The sequence below is a fragment of the Panthera tigris genome, chromosome X (genome assembly GCF_018350195.1).
Source record: "Panthera tigris isolate Pti1 chromosome X, P.tigris_Pti1_mat1.1, whole genome shotgun sequence".
Classification (NCBI taxonomy): Eukaryota; Metazoa; Chordata; class Mammalia; order Carnivora; family Felidae; genus Panthera; species Panthera tigris.
In genome coordinates this window covers 122,537,631-122,557,233 of record NC_056677.1, presented here as the reverse complement: position 1 = coordinate 122,557,233, position 19,603 = coordinate 122,537,631, and positions in this window count along the sequence as shown.

Sequence of the window (19,603 nt, the reverse complement as noted above, 5' to 3'; positions counted from 1 at the left end):
AGCCAACACTTTAATGCTGGGGGCAGTCTTGTGGCAAGATGGTATAGCAACAGGACAAGTCGTATGAGCGCTGGCCAGGCACTGTTCCATGCAAAGCAGTTTCCTTCCCATGCTACTGACTCACCCAATGCCCCTGTGTTCCTATTCCACAGGAAGAGGCCGTGGCCCGAGAGAGGAAGGGGTCTGTCTATAGTCCCATCTAGCAAAGGCTAGAAGGGCAACAGAGCAGATCTTTGCTCTCAACTCACCCCTTGTGTGAGCACAGCCCTATCACTAGCTCTTAGCACTCAAGGGAGAAGCCATATCCCACAGGGCTCCACAGGCATTCCTCTAAGGTGGATCCTACTAATATCCCCATTTTGCAGGTATGGCCACTGAGGCACAGAGGGGCTAAGGAAGGGTTAAATAAGGGGTGAAGGTGGGCCAAACACTCCTGGGTAAGATTTATGGAAAAGATAGATCACACATGAGATGAATTTTTAAATTAAACTTTTTATTTTGAGATAATTGTGGATTCACATGCAGCTATAAGAGAGATCCCTTGCACCCTTTACCTAGTCTGCCACAGAATCTTACAAAAGTGCAGTACAATATCATCACCAGGACATTGACACTGATATAGTCAAGACACAGAACAGTTCTACCACTGCAAGGATCCTCTTGTTGTCCTTTTATAACCACACCTACTTCTCCTGGCCCACCCATCCTTAGCCCCTTGGCAACCACTAACATGTTCTCCATTTCTGTCATTTCGGCATCTCAAGAGTATTACATAAATGGAATCATCCAGCAGGTAATGTTTAGCGATTGTGGTTTTTCACTCAACATAATTCTTTGAACCTCCATCCAGTTAGTGAATATCGCTAGTTTGTTCCTTTTTGTTCCTGGGTAGTATTCCATGGGGTGGAGGACCACAGTGCTTCACTTTCCCCCTCTGTAGACAAGGTGATGACAGTGCTCACCTTGTCGTGAGGATTAAATGAGTTACTACTTGGAAAGGATTTAGAACGGTACTGTGCACCCACTGATTGCTATATAAGAGCAATATATAAGGGTTAAGTAAAATATAAATGAGGTGCGGATTTCACCTTGGATTTGTAGAAGCAGCAATCAAAACAAAACAAAACAAAACAAACAAACAAACAAACAAACAAAAACACAACTTGCTTCCTGATCAGCAGACAGATCACTGGAGCTTGGTCTCCAAATCAGAAAGCTGTATAAACCCTCTCAGAGGGGCTGTGTTGTCTATTTAGGGCAAGTGAAAAGATGCTTGTAAATGGTCCCTGTTCTCCAGCCTTCTTTTGTTTTAGCAGCAGGAACGTTGTCAGGAGTTCCTTCCCTGACTCTTAAGCTTTGGGTCCTTCTCCATCCCCTTGTTCCCAAAGCCACTCCTGACAGTGCAGCATTGAAAGTCCTCCACTAGGCTGCTGACATTTCAAGCCCTAGTCAAAACATCAGCCTTGTTTATATCAGGTGTTACGAAATGTCCAAAGCAAAATGCTCACCTCGGGGGAAGTGGGGTGAACTCATTTCTGCAGCACAGCCTTTGGGGCTCAACTTCCCCGATAAGAGCTCCATCTCTTATCAGGATACTGGAGGTGAAAATCTTGGTTAACTTGGGTCCATGATGTGAAGTGAAATGCAAGGCTTGTTCACTGTAACACCTGCAAATTCCAAAGCAATGTCACAACAGTGACAACGTGCAAACCCCCGGGGGCAGTATAAGTGGCCCTGGAGGTCCCAGGAGGGTGGCACTGAGATCCAGTCCTGCCAAGCAAGGGCCAAGTAGAGGGGGCCGAGTTCACAGAGGACCCTCGCTCCCTGCTCCAGATGCAGCCCCTCCCTCAGATTGGAATTTCAAGTGGGAATTGGCAAACCCAGTTGCACAGGAGAAAAACTGGGACCAAATCTGGGCCAAAAGGGTTTGTAGTGCAAATTACATTTCTCTGCTAATTGTAATCTGTTAATTACATTCAAAAAGGACATAGAAAAGGGGGAGGCTCCCCACCCCCAACACTCCCCGAAACCCAGTGCTGTGTGTGCACTGGCTCAGCCAGGCGAGGCAGACACAATTTCAAGACGCAAAGGCACACATTGAAACATGTCGCTATATTTAGAGATAATGGAATTTTTCTTTCTTAAGGCCTGATATAAACTTTGATTACATAGCATTTCTTTAATTTGTTGCTATTCAAGAAAACTCTGGGAACACCAGGGCGAGCAATGCCTTGCTTTTTCTATTTGCATGTTTCATTTGCATATTTTAATTTCCCTGACTGCAGCTCCACACCTACATGTGCACTCCCTGTGGGAGGGAAGAGAATACTTTTCAGGATAAATAATGCCTTCTGGTATTATTTGGTATTCTTTAGCCCAGTTAAAGAACAGGGAACCTTGTCAGCAACCCCCCAAACAGCCTTCAACTGCTCCACTTGTAGAGTTTCCAATGCTGAGCACATCATCCTGGAGGCCTGGCAAGACAGGGAGCCCTGAAACCACCTCATTCTCCCTCCGTGGGGCACAGATGGGCCACCGAGACGAGACGGTGCTGCTTCCATCCCTGGGACAGAACCCAAGCCTTGGATCCATGCCTCAGCTTTTCCCGCGGTGGCATTCTCCAGCGAGGCATCTAAAATGTATCAGTGGTCTGTTTCTCTTTATTGCTGAGTAATATTCCATGATATGGATGGATGTACCACAGGATGTTTAACCATTCCTATCGAGGGACATTTGAGTCTTTGGTTATTACAAATACAGCAGCAATGGACAAGCATGAACATAAGTTTTGGCTCCGGGGATCAATGCCCCAAGGTACCATGGCTCAGCCAAATGGCACTGACATACATGAGTTACATGTGGCTTGTAAAATTCAGAGCTGTACCCTGAATTGAGAATTTTGGACTCTTCAGATAGTGCTCTTTCTCCAGCTGCTGCCTCTCAGCCCACAGCAGCCCAACAGAATATCTTCAAGTCTGCTTGAAGCTTTCAGGGGTGGGGGCAGGGATAGGTCTTTGGCCATAACAACTCACAGGAAACTGCCTGTGCCATCCAGCATATCAACTGGCTTTGCAAGTACCCAGTCCAGATGTGTCAGGCCTGTGGACACAGACCCCCTTTATGAGGCTCGCTCAATGGCTGTCTGTGAGCCCAGGGCTGCCCAGCCACCTCCTGGCCAGGGGCATGCTGGGTAACTGCCAAGCCAATGACCGAGTTCACACTCTCCGGCCTTTTCTCCCCCTTCATGTTGACTGGAAAGTCTCCATCTTCCACAATGTAAGTGGGGACACTGCAAGCATAGTTGCAGGCTGGCAGGGCTCGGGCCACTCTTCATTGTATGCAAGCCATGGGCATCAGGCACTTGCTCCACAAACATTTACTGAGAAGCCGATACGATAGGTGTCCAGGAGCTTACAGCCTGGGGGACAGGGGGGATTCAAGGAAACTCGAGGATCCATAAGCACAACCTGGTTGGCTGGGGAAGCTCAGGGGGGAACAGACCCCAGCCAGATCTTGGGGGAGGGGAGAAGAGCTTGGGGGGGGGCACTGGAAGGAATGACAGGACATGCGCAGAACATATTTGGAGTGGGAAAAGCAATCTGGGGCAAGGGAATAGCTGCAGCAAATGCCTGGAGAGCTAAATTGGGGGAGAAGGAGCAGTTGTTTTCATCCACAGTGGAGACTAGCATGTGAGCGGTGCAGTGGCAGGCACAGGCAGGTAGGCTGGAGCCTCAATGGAGAGAAGACCTGCAAGGCCAAGGCTAGGTGAAGGGGTCTTGGGGGAAAAGTGGCATTTTTGAGCAAAAGTGGGTGTGGGGGGAGCAACATCACCAGAGGAAGCAAACAGTGGGATTATTTTCTAGTCCTGACCATCCTTCATGAAAACACTTTGATAACATCTGTTATCACTGTGCATTTCCAGACAAGCAATTTGAAACCCTGCCATGATCTGGGCCCAGGCGAGTCATGGGGTGCAGATTCCAAGGGACTCTGTGAAAGCGGACATTCCATACCAGGTCGTGCCCATGCCTCAGAGCATACCAGACCTCCTGCTCTAGAGCTCTGCACCCATTGCCTCAGGGGCCATGCTGCAGGGGCAGGCCCCTGGTGCATGTGCCACGGAGCAGGGCCTGGGCTATAGCCTGGGTGGCAGCACACAGAACCAAATGGGGCCCGCTCAACATCTAAGGTGCTTTTGTCTGGTGGCAAGAGTGGCCCAGCCATCCAATCTCTTTCATCCCAGGACGAATGAAATAAGTGCAAGTCACAATAAATCAGGCTACCATGAAGGCCAGGCTCTGAGACAAGCACTTTCACATCAGTTGGGATCCTCTCAAAAATCCTGTGGGGTAGGCCCTATGATTACCCCCACTTTGCAGAGCAGGAAACCAAGGCTCAGAGAAACAAAGTAGCTTTCTCAAGTTTGCAGCTAGCTAGAAGAAATCAAGATGGGCTTCAAACCCAGGCTTGGCTAACTTCAAAGCCCATGCTCTTCCCCCCATAGCACACCTTGGAGACATTTTTTTTTTTCCTTTTTCACTTTGAATTTTGAAATAATTATAGATTCACAGGAAGCTGCAAAGATACTACCTACAGAGGGGTCCTGTGTACCCTTGATCCAGTTTCCCCCAATTATTGTTACATTTCATGTAACTAAAGCACAATAAAAAAATCAGGAATTTGATATTGGTGTAGATTATGTATAGTTTGATGTCATTATGTCACGTGTGCAGATTCCTATAACTACCACTGCAATCCAGACACAGAACTATTTCTTCCTACAAGGATCTTCCCTGTGCTACCCCTTCACACTCTTCTTCTCCCTCTCCCTCTCCATCCCACCATCCCTAATCACTAATTTTTTCATTTTGAGAATTTTATGTAAATAAAGTTTTTTTTCCACTCAGAATAATATCCTTGTGACCCTTCCAAGTTGTCGCATGTATCATTGGTCCATTTCTGCTTATTGCTGAGCAGTACCCATGGTGTGTGATGGACCACAGTTGAACCATTCACCTACTGAAGGATAGTTAGGTTGTTTCCAGTTTAGGACTATTTATTACAAATAAAGCTGCTATGGGGCCCCTTGCTGGCTCAGTCAATAGACCATGTGACTCTTGATCTCGGGGTTGTAAGTTTGAGTCCCATATACCAATAAAGCTGCTATGAATATTTGTGTATAGATTTTTTTGTGTGTGAAGTAAGTCATGCAGTAGTTTTGTGTTTAGTTTCATAAGGAACTGCCAAACTATTTTCCAGAGTGGCAATTGCATTCTGCGTTCTCACCAGGAATGTATGAGTGATAAAGTTTGTAAGTATCATCTCCAGCACTTGGTGTTATCACTGTTTTTTTTTTTTTTTTTAGCTATTCTGATGGATATGCAAAGATATCTTATTTTGGTTTTAATTAGGACTTCTTGATGGCTAATGATATTGAGCAGCTCTTCATGTGCTTATTGGGAGTGGTTAGTTGATATTTTTGAGCACTATCCTAGATAAAAGTCTTTTGTTAGATATGTGGTTTGTAATTGGTTTTTTTTTTCCCACTCAGTAATGTGTTTTTTCACCCTCTTAATGGGGTCTTTCATAAGCAAAGTATTTCATTTTGATGCAATTCAATTAATCTGTTTTTTCTTTTATGGATTGTGGTTTTGGTATTTCTTCACTAAGCCCTAGATCCTGAAGATTTTCTCCTATCTTCTCTCCTAAAAGTTTTACATAGTTATATATTTTATATTTAAGTCTGTGATCCATTTTGAGTTCATTTTTGTACAAGTTATGGAGATTAGGTCTAGATTTCTTTTCTTTCTTACTTTTTAAAAATTTTTATTTGTTTGTTTATTTATTTATTTATGCCTATGGATATCCAATTGCTCCAGCACCATTTTTCAAAAAGACTGTCCTTTCTCTGTTGAATTGCTTTTGCAACTTTGTCAAAAATCTGTTGGGCATATTTGTGTGGGTCTATTTCTGGGTTCCCTGTTCTGTTCCATTGATCTTCGTGTCTATTCCTCTGCCCAAACCACACTGTCATGATTACTGCAGTTATACAACCGGCCTTAATAACAAGCAGAGCAATTCCTCCTCCTTTAGTCTTCTTTTTCAAAGTTGTTTTAACTGTTCAAGTTCCTTTGTTTTTCCTATATAAACTTAAGGATAATATTGTCTATATTTACCCAAAAAATCCTGCTGATATTTTGATTGGACTTGCATTTAACTTGCCTACCAACTTGGAAAGAATTGACATCTTCACTATGTTGAGTTAAAAGACTAAAAGGTCTCTGAACATGGTATGTCTCTCCATTTATTTAGATTTTCTTAGTTTTCAGCATAAAAGTACTGTACTTGTGCTGTTAGGTTTATAGCTAAGTATTTCTTTTTTTTTGGAATGATTGTAAATGGTATTGTGTTTTTAAATATAGTTTCCACATGCTTAGTGCTAGTATATAAAACTAGGATTGTTTTTTGGGGTCTTTTCTTATATCCCACGATATTGCTGAACTCATTGATTACTCATTCTGTAAATGCCTTGGGATTTTGTGTGTGTAGATAATCATGCCATCTGCAAATAGGGACAGTTTTATTTCTTCCTTTCCAAACTTATATTCTTGGTACCTCTTTTTCTTGCCTTATTGGGCTGTCTAGGACTTCCGTACTGTGTTGAATAAAAGTTTAATTGTTCCTGATCTTAGAGGGAAAATATTCATTCACTATTAACTATGATATTATCTGTAGGGTTTTTTTTAAAAAATAGATATTCTTTATCAAGTTGAGCAAGATCCCCCCGTACTCATCTGCTTGGGCAGCCATAACAGAATATCATAGGCTGGACGGCTTAACCAACAGAAATTTATTTTCTCACAGTTCTGGAGACTGGAAATCCAAGGTCCAGGTACCAGCAGGATTAGCTCTCTCCTTGGGTTGCAAATGCCACATTCTTAATATGTCCTAACATGGGCTTTCTTCCACGCACATGCAGGGTAGGGAGAGAGAGGGACAGAGACAGAGATAGAGATCTGGTGTCTCTCCTTTTATAAGGACACCAGTCCTATTGCATTAGGGTCCCACTATTTGACCTCATTTAACTTTAATTATCTCCTTAAAGGCGCTATCTCCAAATATAGTCACATCGGTGGTTAGGATTTCAACACAGAAATTTTAGGGGGACATAATTCAGTCCATAATATCCTCTATTCCTAAATTACTATGAGCTTGTATTTTTTATCATAAATGACTGTTGGATTTTGCCACATGTTTTTGCATTGTTCAGTGCAAGTTTTCTTCTTTAGCATGTTGATATAATGGATTACATTGATTCCAGATATTGAACCAGCTTTACATACCTGTAATAAACCCCACTTAGTCATGGTACATAATTATTTTCATATATTGCTGAATTATATTCCTAATCTATGTTTCAAGAATGTATATGTCTCTACATTCATGAGGGATATCAGTGTGTAGTTTTCATTTTTTGTACTGTCTTTATCTGGCTTTGGTGTCAAGGTAAGATTGAGCTCATAAAATTAGTTTGGAGTTTCTTTCCACTTTTATTTTCTGGAAGATACTGTGTAAAATTGGTGTTAATTTTTCTTTAAACCTTTGGTAGAATGTGCCAATTAAACCATCTGGGGCTGGAGATCTCTTTCTCAGGAGTTTTTCAAAATTATGCATTCAATCGCTTTAATGGTCATGTGTCTACTCATACTCTCTTTTTCATAGTGAAGTGACCTTTGGTAGTTTGTGCTTTTCAAAGACTTGACCCATTATATTTAAGTTGTCAAATGTATGTGTGTGAAGTTTTTCATAGTATTTCCTTGTTATACTTTTGATGCCTGTGGGATTTGCAGTGGTATTCCCTGTTTCTTCTCTTTTTCTTGGTCAGTATTGCTAGATATTTGTCAACCTTAGTGATATTTTTGGAAAACTAGCTCCTTATTTCATTGATTTTTATCTTGTTTTCTGTTTTCAATTTCACCGATTTCTGTTATTTATTATTTCTCCCCTCTGTTTGCTTTGGGTTTATTTTGTTCTTCTTTTCTAGGTTTTTAAAATAAGAACTTAGACTATTTATTTGGGACTCTTCCTTTTGTCTAAGGTATGCATTTAGTGCTATAAATTTCCTGCTTGGCACTGCTTTAGCCGTGTCTCACAAATTTCAAGATGTTTTATTTTCATTTCTACTTGGATGCTATTGTGGCCACAGGACACCTTCTGTATATTTTCAATTCTTTTAAATTTGTCCAGGTTTGTTTTATAGCCCAGAACATGGTCTAGGTTAGTGAATATTCTGTAGGCACTTGAGAAGAATGCTTGTTCCACTATTGTTGGGTGAAGCACTCTATAACTGTCAATTAGATCTTGCTGCACGATGGTGTGGTTGAGTTCTTCTAGTCTCTTGCTGATTTTGTGTTTAGTCATTCTATCAATTGTTGAGAGAGAGCTGTTGAGGTCTTCAGCTATAATTGTGGATTTGTCTATTTCTCTTCTCAGTTCTATTAGTTTTTGCTTTACATATTTTGAAGTGCTATTGTTTGGTGTGCACACATTTAGGACTGCAATGTCTTTTTGTTGGGTTGACCCTTTTATTATTATATAATGTTCCTTTCTGTCTCCGGTAATTTTCTTTGCTCTGAAGTCTATTTTACCTGATATTAAAATAGTTAGTCCTGCTTTCCCTTGATAAATGTTTGCATGATACTGTTTTTCTGTCTTTTTATTTTCAATGTGCCTATATCATTATATTGAAATGATTTTCTTGTAGATCTCATATAGTTGGGTCATGTTTTTCAATCCACTCTATCAATATCTGTCTTTTTAGAATTCCATGTTGATTTATCTATAATGTTTTTGACAATATCTGTTTGTATGGTTTTCTTAGTGGTTGTATTGTAGTCTGCTGATATCAACACTATACCAGTTTGAATAAAGTGTAGAAACCTCATCTCCATTAATGTCCCTTTGCCTTCCCTCACTTTATAGTCTAATTGTCTTAAATATTTTCTCTATAAATGTCATAACTTCTGCTTCAATCATCTAACATCATTTAGAAAACTTAAACTCTTATTCTTTCTGTTCTTCATTCCTGAGTTCTGGGTTTTCTTATTTTTAACATTTACTTCCTGTTTAACCAGCTTTCTTTAGCCATTGTTTAGGGTAAGTGTGCTAGTGATAAATTCTCCTGAGAATTTATTCATTTCGCCTTCATTCCTTAGGGTGATTTTCTCTGAGTATGGAATTCTAGGTTGACAGTTCTTTTCTTTTAGCACTGGAAAAATGTTGTGCCACCTCCTTTTCACCCCCAGAGTTTCTGAAAAGAAATACACTGCCATTCAAAGCATTGTACCTTGCTTTGGACAGAATGCATGCATCCCTATTCATATGTTGAAATCTTAATCCCCAAAATGATGGGATTAGGAGGTGGGGTGTTTAGGTGATCGTGTCCTGAGGTTGGAGGGTTAGTGCCCTTATAAGAAGAGATCTGAGAGTGATGATGTCTCTCTGCCCTGTGTGACAACACAGCAAGAAGACAGACATCTCTGGGGTGCCTGGGGGGGCTCAGTCAGTTAAGCATCAGACTTTAGGTCAGGTCATGGTCTCACTGTCCATCCGTGAGTTCGAGCCCTGTGTCGGGCTCTGTGCTGACAGCTCAGAGCCAGGAGCCTGCTTCGGATTCTGTGTCTCCCTCTCTCTCTGCCCCTCCCCTGCTCATGCTCTCTCTCTCTCTCTGTCAAAAATAAATATACATTAAAAATTTTTTAAAAAAGGCAGACCTCTCCAAACCAGGCCAGGGGGCTCACCTGACCATGCTGACATCCTTATCTCAGATTTCCAGCCTCCAGAACTGTGAGAAATGCATTTCTGTTATTTAAGTCATCCAGCCTATGGTATTGTTATAGCAGCCTGAACAGACTCAGACATACCTTTATAGGCCATGAATTAGTTCTCTAATTATTTTTAAGGTTCTTTTCCCTTTGTCTTTAGTTTTCTGAAGTTTGACTGTGATGTGTTGGCATGGATTTCTTTGAGTTCATCTCTCTTGGGTTTTGCCCAGATCCTTGAATCTGGAGGGTTATATCTTGTGCCAAATCTGAGAATTTCTCATCCATTATTTTTTCCAATATTTTCAGTCCCACTCTGTCTCTCTCCCCCTTCTCCTTCTGGGACTTTGATGATGTAAATGTTACATCTTTGTATAGTTCCACATATCCCTAAGACTTTGTTCATTTTTTTTTTTCTTTTTGACAATCTATTTCTTTCTGTTGTTCAGATTAGGTAAATTCTATTGTTCTATCTTCAAATTCAGTCTTTCATATCCTCCTTCCATTCTTCTGCTGAGCCCATGTACTGAGATTTTTTTTTGTTTCAGTTATTGTATTTTGCAATTTAAAATTTTTAATTTTGTTCTTTTTACCTAGACTTGCTATTTTTCATCTGCTTCAAGAATATGCATAACTGCTCACTGAAGCATTTTTACTATGATTGCTCTAAAATCCTTGTCAGATCATTCCAACATCTCTGTCATCCAACTGTTGACATCTGTTGATGGTCTCTTCTCATTCAGGTAGTGATTTTCCTGATTCTGGGTATGACAGGTGATTTTCATACATATTCCATACAATTTGGGAATCATGTTGTGAAACTTTGGATCTATTTAATCTTCATTTTTGCAGAGATAGTCACCCTGTGGAAACATACTATGTGAGTCCAGTTGGTGGTGGATGCTCTGCCCCCTAGTGCGCCCTTATAATACCATCTCTGCAAAGGAGCAGTGCCAAATTACACCCTTGGCATTGCCTTGTTGCCATAAGATAGAAGTGGAAGTGCATCTTCCTGTTGGACCCCACTGACACTACCATGTCTGGAACAGTTTAGTACCAACTAGCACCACTTCTCACTGTCTCATTCCACCTCTTTGCTATTGGAGTGAGGCCAGAAATTCTATTTCCCACTTGACCTTGCTGATACTGCAAGAAGGGAGTAGTTTTTTTCTTTCTTCTTTGGCTGGAGTAGGACAGGTAACATCAAAAATTTCTGTTCCACTAAGTCACCTTTTCCCAGTTCTTTGGCTAGAGGGAGAAGACTTTTCTTGGGTCATGTTATCCATGCCTATTGCTAGTTCCAGGTTGGAAGTATCTATAGTGTGCTGTCAGGGATACGCGGGAAGCAGTGAAGAAACCCAGGGAACTCACCACCATGTCATTCCTCATGTCCCAAAGTCACTAGACAGTCCTCTATCTTCTTTCTCCTTTGCGGGGGGTGGGGGGGGGGTCTTCCTATGCTGTTTATTGTATCATGTCCAGGGTTTATTAGTTGTCACAGAGAGGACCTGGGAGGAATGGGACTATTCCATCTTTGGCGGACATGGAAGTCCCTATATTTTATTAAAGTAATAAGATGACAAACCCATATTAAATGCTTGCTATAGACCAGGTACTCTGTCTTCTGAAAGCTTTCTGTATATCATCCCATTCTATCCATATGCAATGCTGTGAAGCAGGTATTAGCATTCTCATTGACGGGTGAGAAAACCGAGTCTCAGGATTGAGATGGCTTGCCTAAGCCATCACACAGCTAGTTGGTGACTGAGCCCTGTCATTAACCTCAGTGATGAAAGGTTTCTTAGATTCAAGAACAAGCAAATTGCAGCAGGAACAGAGAAGAAGGTAAGATGAATATTCCTAGGGAAGGAGCAGCAGCTCAGCATAGGGAATGAGCACAAACATTTCTTGAGCATCTACTTCAGCACAAGCATTGCATTAATAAGTTTATGCATCATGCCATCTGGGAAGGCTCTCTAGAAGAGTTGGCATTGCACTGGACCTTAAAAGATAAGTGGGATTCCTACAGGCAGAGAAAGAAGTGAAAGAAATTATAGGTAGATGGAACAGCATGAGCCAAGTCAGAGAGATTGGAAAGCACAGGAAGAACTCAGGGAATGGAGGCCACCCTGGGGAAGCTGGAAAATGGGGAGATACAGGTGGAGAAGTTGAAGCAAGACCAAGCCACAGAGGGCCTTGAGTGCAAGGTGCTTGGGCTGAGTGCACCTGGAAAATGAGAAGCAAGAACAATGGGTCCTGGTCAGATGCAAGGTCAACATGGTCCTGTGGGTAGCTGTAAGCCTGTCTTCTAGCCTGTGGCTTCTGGCTTCTGAGAAGTGCAGTTTTATGTAAGCTGAAGACTTCAGTTCCTGAATACATAGTATTAAACCTTTGACTAGATGTGATAATTTCAGATTACTGAAATAACAGGCCCAAACATTGGGAATGGTGCAATTCCTGGAGAGAAAAGGGAGATAGGGACTGCAGAGCTGGCTGGGGGGCTGGATGTCCAGGGTAGTCAACTCAGAGCCCGCCCAGGAGTGGGCCTAGATTCAGCACCACACAGCACCAATCCGTCACATGCTGACACTCCAAGGGAGGGGGAGATGGGGCCTCCAAAGAACCTGGAGTCCCTGTCCCAGCCAAAGGCCTCTCTTCAAACCAGAAAGAGTGAATGAGTTGCTTTCACCTCTGCCTTCATTGTTCAACCTCTCTGGCCAATGGGCATATCTTCTCTTAAAGACAGAATGGAGGACTGAGAGCTGGAAGTGTCCTCAAAGCCCAACCTAGTGTGTGTAGCAGGGGCTCAAAAATAGATTCCTTGAGTGACTGATTGGTAGTTGCCTTGCAAACTGGCAGTGTCCATTCCCATGTTCAGTATATTTCTCCATAATCTGAACCCTCCAACTGCCAGGCAGGGCTTCTAGTCCCACTCTACAGATGAGCAGGCCAAAGCTGCTCAGTAAGAAGGGGGGACACACTGGATGCAGTTGAACCTCTGATCTTTGGCTTATGTGCCCACCCTATAGGACCTCCTACCCATCTCTGACTGGCTCTCCATTAGGCACCTCGCCTCACCTGCCCACAAGGTCCCCAGCCTCTGCTATCCCCCATTCCAGGCCTCTTTGGAAGAAGCAACCAGTTTCCATCAACTTCTTCCTTGGCAAGCTTACAAACTCTGGGTTTCTCTGCGCCCAGCCTCCCCATTGCCCCCATGTTATTTGGTGCCATACCTGTTGATCTCTTGGGTGATTTCAGGCATGTGGTCCCTGAGGGGACCTCATATGCAGTTCCTTACTGTTCCTTGGCATTAGGTGTTCCTCAATGCTGAGTTTTCAGAAGGCCCACCCAGTCTGCAAATAGACCCTGGCACCCATCCTATGATCACCAGTGTTCAGCTGTGGTGTAGTAGAACAAGGCCAAGTTTTGGTACCAGGCAGACCTGGCTGTGAATCACAGCTTGGCATCTTCCTTGCTCTGGGTCTTTGATCAATCAGTATATGCTCTCCCTCTGAGTATGGTTCTCAGAGAGAACCACAAATTGCAAGGCATCTAGGTCCCTCCTTCTATGAACCCTACACCTGGCTAGAGCCTCTCGGTTGAAGGAACAGTTGATGGAAGATGCACCTGTGGCCAGTGAGGCCTTGTTCCACTATCATCCCCAGAAATCAGGAGAGAGGAAGGACATGTATCCAGCTAGCAATACACTCCAGTGTGTGTCTGGGGCATCATGAAGTGAGTTTGCTCAAAGGCTTTAGACAATGGCATGCATCCTGCCCAGCCATTTCCCACTTCAAACATCATGGATGGCACTCCCAGCAGCAGTCCAGATTGCCTCTCAGATCCCCTGAGCAAAAGCACTGAGACCCTGGAGGTCTTGATAGGGGTAGGCAGGGGTAGGGAGGATGGGAGGAAGGGGCCACTGCCAAGGACAGCCTTGCTGGGAAGCAGAGCAAACTGAGAAGGGAGTGGGGGTTGCACACTTCAGAGATCAGGCCCACTGAGGCCCCAGACCTTGAGGGCAAGATGAGTCCTGCTGCAGCCCGTCACCACCCCCAGCACAGAGCCTCACAAGACCCTCTCTGTAAGAAGAGCCATCTTCTCCCAGAGTCAAACAGAAAGAAAATCCATCATTCTAAAAGAACAGCAGAAATTTCCTGAAGGAGCAGAAATGAAATCTGGAAGGGAAGAGATTTTAACAGATCTGATATGGGCTTTTTAATCTGCTAGCTGATATCTCTAAACTAATTTCCAAACAAAGAGAACAAAGAGCCAGCTGGGCCTCCAGGGACACTTATATTTTCTAACTGAAAAGTGCATCAGGTTGGATGAAAGTGAACAGACCCACACCCACAGCATAGTCTTCCACGAGCCAGGCATGAGAAGGGCAGGCAGGCTGGGGGGAGGGCAAGGGGGTGGAGGACAAGGAGGGAGAGCATTGTCAAGAATGGGTGCACCTCACTCCTTGACTTTAAGAACTGTCTTCTAAATATTTTCTAAACAATTTCGTTACAACTTTACTGGGTTCACACGCACAGGCAGGCATACCCAATGAGGAGGGGTCTGACATCTAGTGTCAGGGCAAAGTGACCCAGAGACCTGGCTGGGGTATCTGAACACCTAGAAATGAACCCTGGCTCCACCATCCCTTCCCTTGTCTTGGTTAGCTGTGTGACTTTGGCAGGGCCTTTGACCTCTGGTTTGAACTCTGCCCAGCCAAATTCCCAGGTCTTTGGTAAACAGCAGAGGGAGAGGGCTCATGACACATTTGGGGAGCCCTAAGGGTGGTGCCCATGAGGTACAAGAGTCTCATGGCCATCAGTGGCTGCGTATGGGCATCCAGCAAAGTATGGTTCAAGTCCATACGAAGCCAATACTGCCTTCTCATTTCCTACCCATTCAACCAACAGAAAAGCCACATTACCTTCAGGATCTCTTAGGTCCACTTCCGTACTCTTCTTCAGGAAGGCTTGCTCCTCCAGCTTGTCCTGCACACTGCAGCCAAGGTGTGCCCCCCACATAGTCTTGACCATGTCCCTTCTTTGTTCCAAATTCTCCCATGGGTTCCCATTGTCATCAGGATAAATTCTGAGTCCCATGGAATGGCCTGCAAGGCCTTATAGGATCTGGCCCTGCAACAACTTGGCCTTTATAGTCTGCCACTATCTCCCACCAAGTCCTGCTAGTCATCTGGCTCCCACTCTTTCTTTAAGATTCTTTTCGTGTTTCCCACCACACTGTTCCTGTGGCTGTCTTCCCCATTAGACTGTGAAGTGTGATGGCACTGAGTGGCTTCATCTATGCTCAGACCTTTCTTTGCTTGGCACAGAGATGGAATGAATCTCAGGGACCATGTTTCTGCATGGACACAAATTGAGTGACACAGGAAAAGAACCCAGTACAGGCCCACGTCACCAAAGGCCTGCTGTTCACATCACCTCTCCAACCCAATGGGCTTGGGACCTCATTGAGACACACATGAATTGAGACCCCTGGAGTCTAAACTCCCTGAGCCCCATGAGCACCCTGTATGAGAGGCCTACTGTCATGCCCTGCAAGACGGAGCCAATGCCTAAGGCAGCACGACTGAAACCTGTGGACACCCAGTTGCTGTCCATCATGGGGTGGGAGCCTCTGCCAAGTCCTTGCTCACCCACATGCTGTGTGGGGTGCTGAGTGCTGTTGACCCTTCTGCCAGCCTTTCCTTTCCCTCTGGCTTTGGTCAGCATTGGGCAGAGACAGTTTCTTCCCTCAGGAAGCCTGCAGCCTCTGGGACACCATAGGACAGCTCCCTGGGAGAAGTCTTCTCTCTTGCCTTGAGCACAAACCCCTTGAAGACTAACCCATTGTCTACTTCCCCCTCTCAGCCCATAGGACCTGCTGACCCTTTCAAATGCAGAGCAACTCCAGTCATTGAAACAAATTGCTAGTAGTTACTAACCCAAAGTGAAGGGGATACATTTGTCAAGGGGAAATAATTACCTACTTGGGGGCACTCTACAAAGACAGTCATATCTCAACAGATCTGACCCCAAGCCAAAAAGGCCAGCCCCTGGAAGAACTACACCCATGAAGCTCTGCTTGAATACTGAGGCCAAGGCTTGGTTAAAAATTGATCTTAGAAATAGTCTTATGAATGTCTTCCAAATTTAATTTGAAACTCTTGACTAGTGTTCCACTGAGTATCTTAATTCTAAATCCCCAGGTTTAAAAATTGCCTTTCTTTCTGAATTTGGGGCCATTGGAGAAAACTATGTCTCTCCGAGGATAAAAATATGCTCTCTTCTTTCTGATGATAAAAACTCTGGGGTTCTACATGTTGTTGTTGTTTTTTTTCTTTTTAACTCTGGCTACGAGTCAGATCTTGGCTAAATGTTATGTTTATTCCACAAATTGTGTTAACTCTTGGAAATACCAAGTTTGTTTCTTCCCTTTTCCCCTGATTCTTTATTTTCTCTCAGTGTTCCTACTTTATTAACTTGGACAAAGTCCACCCTACCCCCAGTACTTTATAGAGTCAGGGTAGGGATATACAAATCACACTTTCAGAAAAGCCTTTCTAGAATAATATTCATAACCCAGCTGGGTGCTCAAAGAATAGGGTTCCGGGGCCTCCCTTAGAAGAGGTGAATGACTGAGTCAACATGCAGACCTGAAGCATTGACCAAATGGCCAAGATTTTCCCTCTTCCTTTCTGCAAAGCAGTTGGAAACTAAACCCAAGAGAAGGAAGAAGACTTGCCCAAGGTCATGGCCCAAGGTGAAGTCAGAATTGGAATAAATCTCTCCTGGCTCAGTTATTGTTCTATCTCACTACATCCCTCTTGCCCTCCAGTTTTACATAGGGGGAAACTGAGGCCCCCAAAAAGCAAGTAGTTGATGATAACTCCCCTTGGCCACAGAATCCCCGAGACCACAAAGGATATCTAACTTTTTGGTCTGATCCCATTACGACACTGACATGTGTATTGCAATGAAGAAAGAGAGAATACGTTCTTTTCTGTAGTGAACCATGCGCCAGTCTCCACTGTATTAAGTAGGGGCATGGTTTAAGCTATAATATAGCCAAAGCTGTGACCTAGTGAGGTGTTTATATCCCCTGCCAGATATAAGCAGGGGATTCTGGGAAAGCATCAACAACAGATTTAGGGCCTTTAGTTTGAACCACTTGGGATCCTCCAGCCTATCTTGGTGCTGAATAGAAGGCATTTCAGATTACCCTTCCATCCGCTTCTGAGTCTACAGCATGCCATGCTTATCTAATCAGCTGCATGCACCCCTAACAATAGTACCCTGAGCGGTGCACTCAGCCCTGCCAACACCCATCTATCCCAGTGTTGGGTGACAGACTTCAGCAGAGTAGTCTAAACACTTCCTGGGGTTCTAGACTAGGGCTCTGGCAAGTAGAACTGATCCCCTCCTCCCATTGTCCTTGTCCTGATATTCAGTGGAGAGTATTTATAGCTTGAGGAGCCCAAGTAGAGGGAAAGATACCACCAAAACTGGGAGTGGACTATGCCACAGGAAAATGGAGACTCTGTAATTTACTCCATTATAATTCAAGAAATAAAATCTATTTCCGGTGATTAACTGGGTCTATTTATAGACTGTGAGGCCTGAACTGTGATATTTATAGAATGTCATCGCATTTAGCAGTAATAGCACAATTACATGTTTATGAAGTAATGGTTTTGCAATTTTTCCTAGAATTCTCTGACATTTAGATCTGGAAATTTTACATTTTAACAAGCAAGAACAGCAGCTATTTATTTAACGGTGAACAGCAGAAACTGTCTTCTCTGTAACTCCTTTCACTCCAAGAGTCCACAACCCCCCAATTCATTTTGCTTTCACATATGAAATAAGATGATGTACAGCAAATAATATACCTATTTTTGTGGAGCTCTGATCTCTTTCTTAAATTGTGTCTTTCATTGCTCAGGACTCTTACATCCCTGAATCTTCCTCCTTGGGATTTGGTGTTGACGTGTTTCTCCTTTTCCATAATGATCTAAGCCAGGCTAAAAGGCCAAGACAGATGTGTTCAGTATTCAAAATAATACGGTGGAAGTGAAATGAGACACTGTGCTAAAGAGTCCCGCTTTGCGGTGGCTCATAATTTAGGACTTGGTGGGGCAAGTGCAGGGACTGGAAATTCTCATTCAGTTCTCAGTCTCAGGGGTAAATCAGCATGACCAGTTGGGTATCCCTGGGGCAGGTGCTAGAAACATTTTGTAAGGCTCAGGAATGAGTGCTGACCCAAAATCCCTTTATCATCTAATTTCAAGCTGGACATTCTTCACACACACAGCTACCAAAGCACAACTCACAGCCCCTGGCAGCAGGCACAGCCTTAGGTGCTGGAAAATGGGTCTGCAGCGATGAGCTGGTAGCATTTGTTGGTTCCCATGGCGTAAATGTTCACTTCGCAGCTGATTTCAAACTACCAATGTGATGCCACCTGTCAGCTGACTCCAAAATTTCTGAAAATTGATCCTCTTTGAGAACCAGTATTGACCAGCTCTAGCACACCACTGCCTCGGGCCAAAATGATGAAATGGAACCTGCACCAGGCTGGGGGGCCAGAGTTCTGGGTCCAGGACCAACCAGTTCATGGGGCAGGATTCATTGGATCATCCTTATGAACTCACATTTTCTACCCTGAGCCTCAATTTCCCCACTGTCAAATGATGAGAATTGTCCTTGCCCTGGGCCCGCTTTGAAGGCACTGGGATGTGAGAGCTAATGGTCAGGAAAGTGCACAGAAAACATGGGTGCTCTGCATGTGAGAGAGGCTTCTTGCCTTCCCCCCCACCTCCCTGCTAAGTGCCCTCAACACCTCCCTGTGTCCTTTCTTAAACCTGCCCACATTTACAGGTCACAAACTGCATCACTTTCTTGATAGCCAAACTCCTTTGTGGCATTTTTTGGGTGCCCCAATATTTAAAACATGGACGTTCTGGGAAGCAACCACAACCTGACTGGCTGTGGAGGCCTCAGTACCCACTAGAAGTTTGGAATAGCTGTTTCTGATCATATCAGACACCTCTGGAAAGGAGTGCGGGACTGAGGGGTTCAACATCTTTGGCCTCCACCCACATCACCTAACGTGGGGCACTGTGCACCTCACACCTTCACTTTTGGTAGCTGACCCACCAATTCACTTGGCCTTTGCCCAGAAACTGACCTGGATATCCCAACAAATTGCCACCTCCTCCTCAGGAGATGGCAAAGCATTCTGGGTCACTGGAGGGATCCCCTGGTCTGTGGGCTCAACATCGCCAACACTGCCATGGGCAGGCGTCTCTCTTTGTGGTGCCTCATGTTTGAGTCCCCAGGGGAGGGCAGATGCTGATGCTGCAGGATGCCCTCTCGCCTACCATTGGCCCCTCTCCTGGGCACTGGGTGTTGGCTATGGACATTTCCTCTGGGAGGTCCCATCACTCTGGCAGTGTCCCTGGAGAACTGCCCCTCCTCCAGTGCTTATCATCTCAGAAAATGGCCCCTCCTCTTCTATGTCACCCAAGTTGGAAACCGGGGGTCATCCTTGACTTCTCCTTCTCCCTCATTTTCCACAGCCAACCAAGTACCAGGTCCGGTCCATCTTATTCCTCCACGTCTGGGAGCCATCTCATCCCTCCCGGGCCCACTGCCACCACCATCTGGGGCCTATAATAAACTCATGACTGGTGGTACCCTGCCTGTGGTCTCTCCCTTCAATCTGTCCTCCACGTTTCGTGACATGATCTTTCTGAGTTGCACATACAATCATGCTACGCTCTG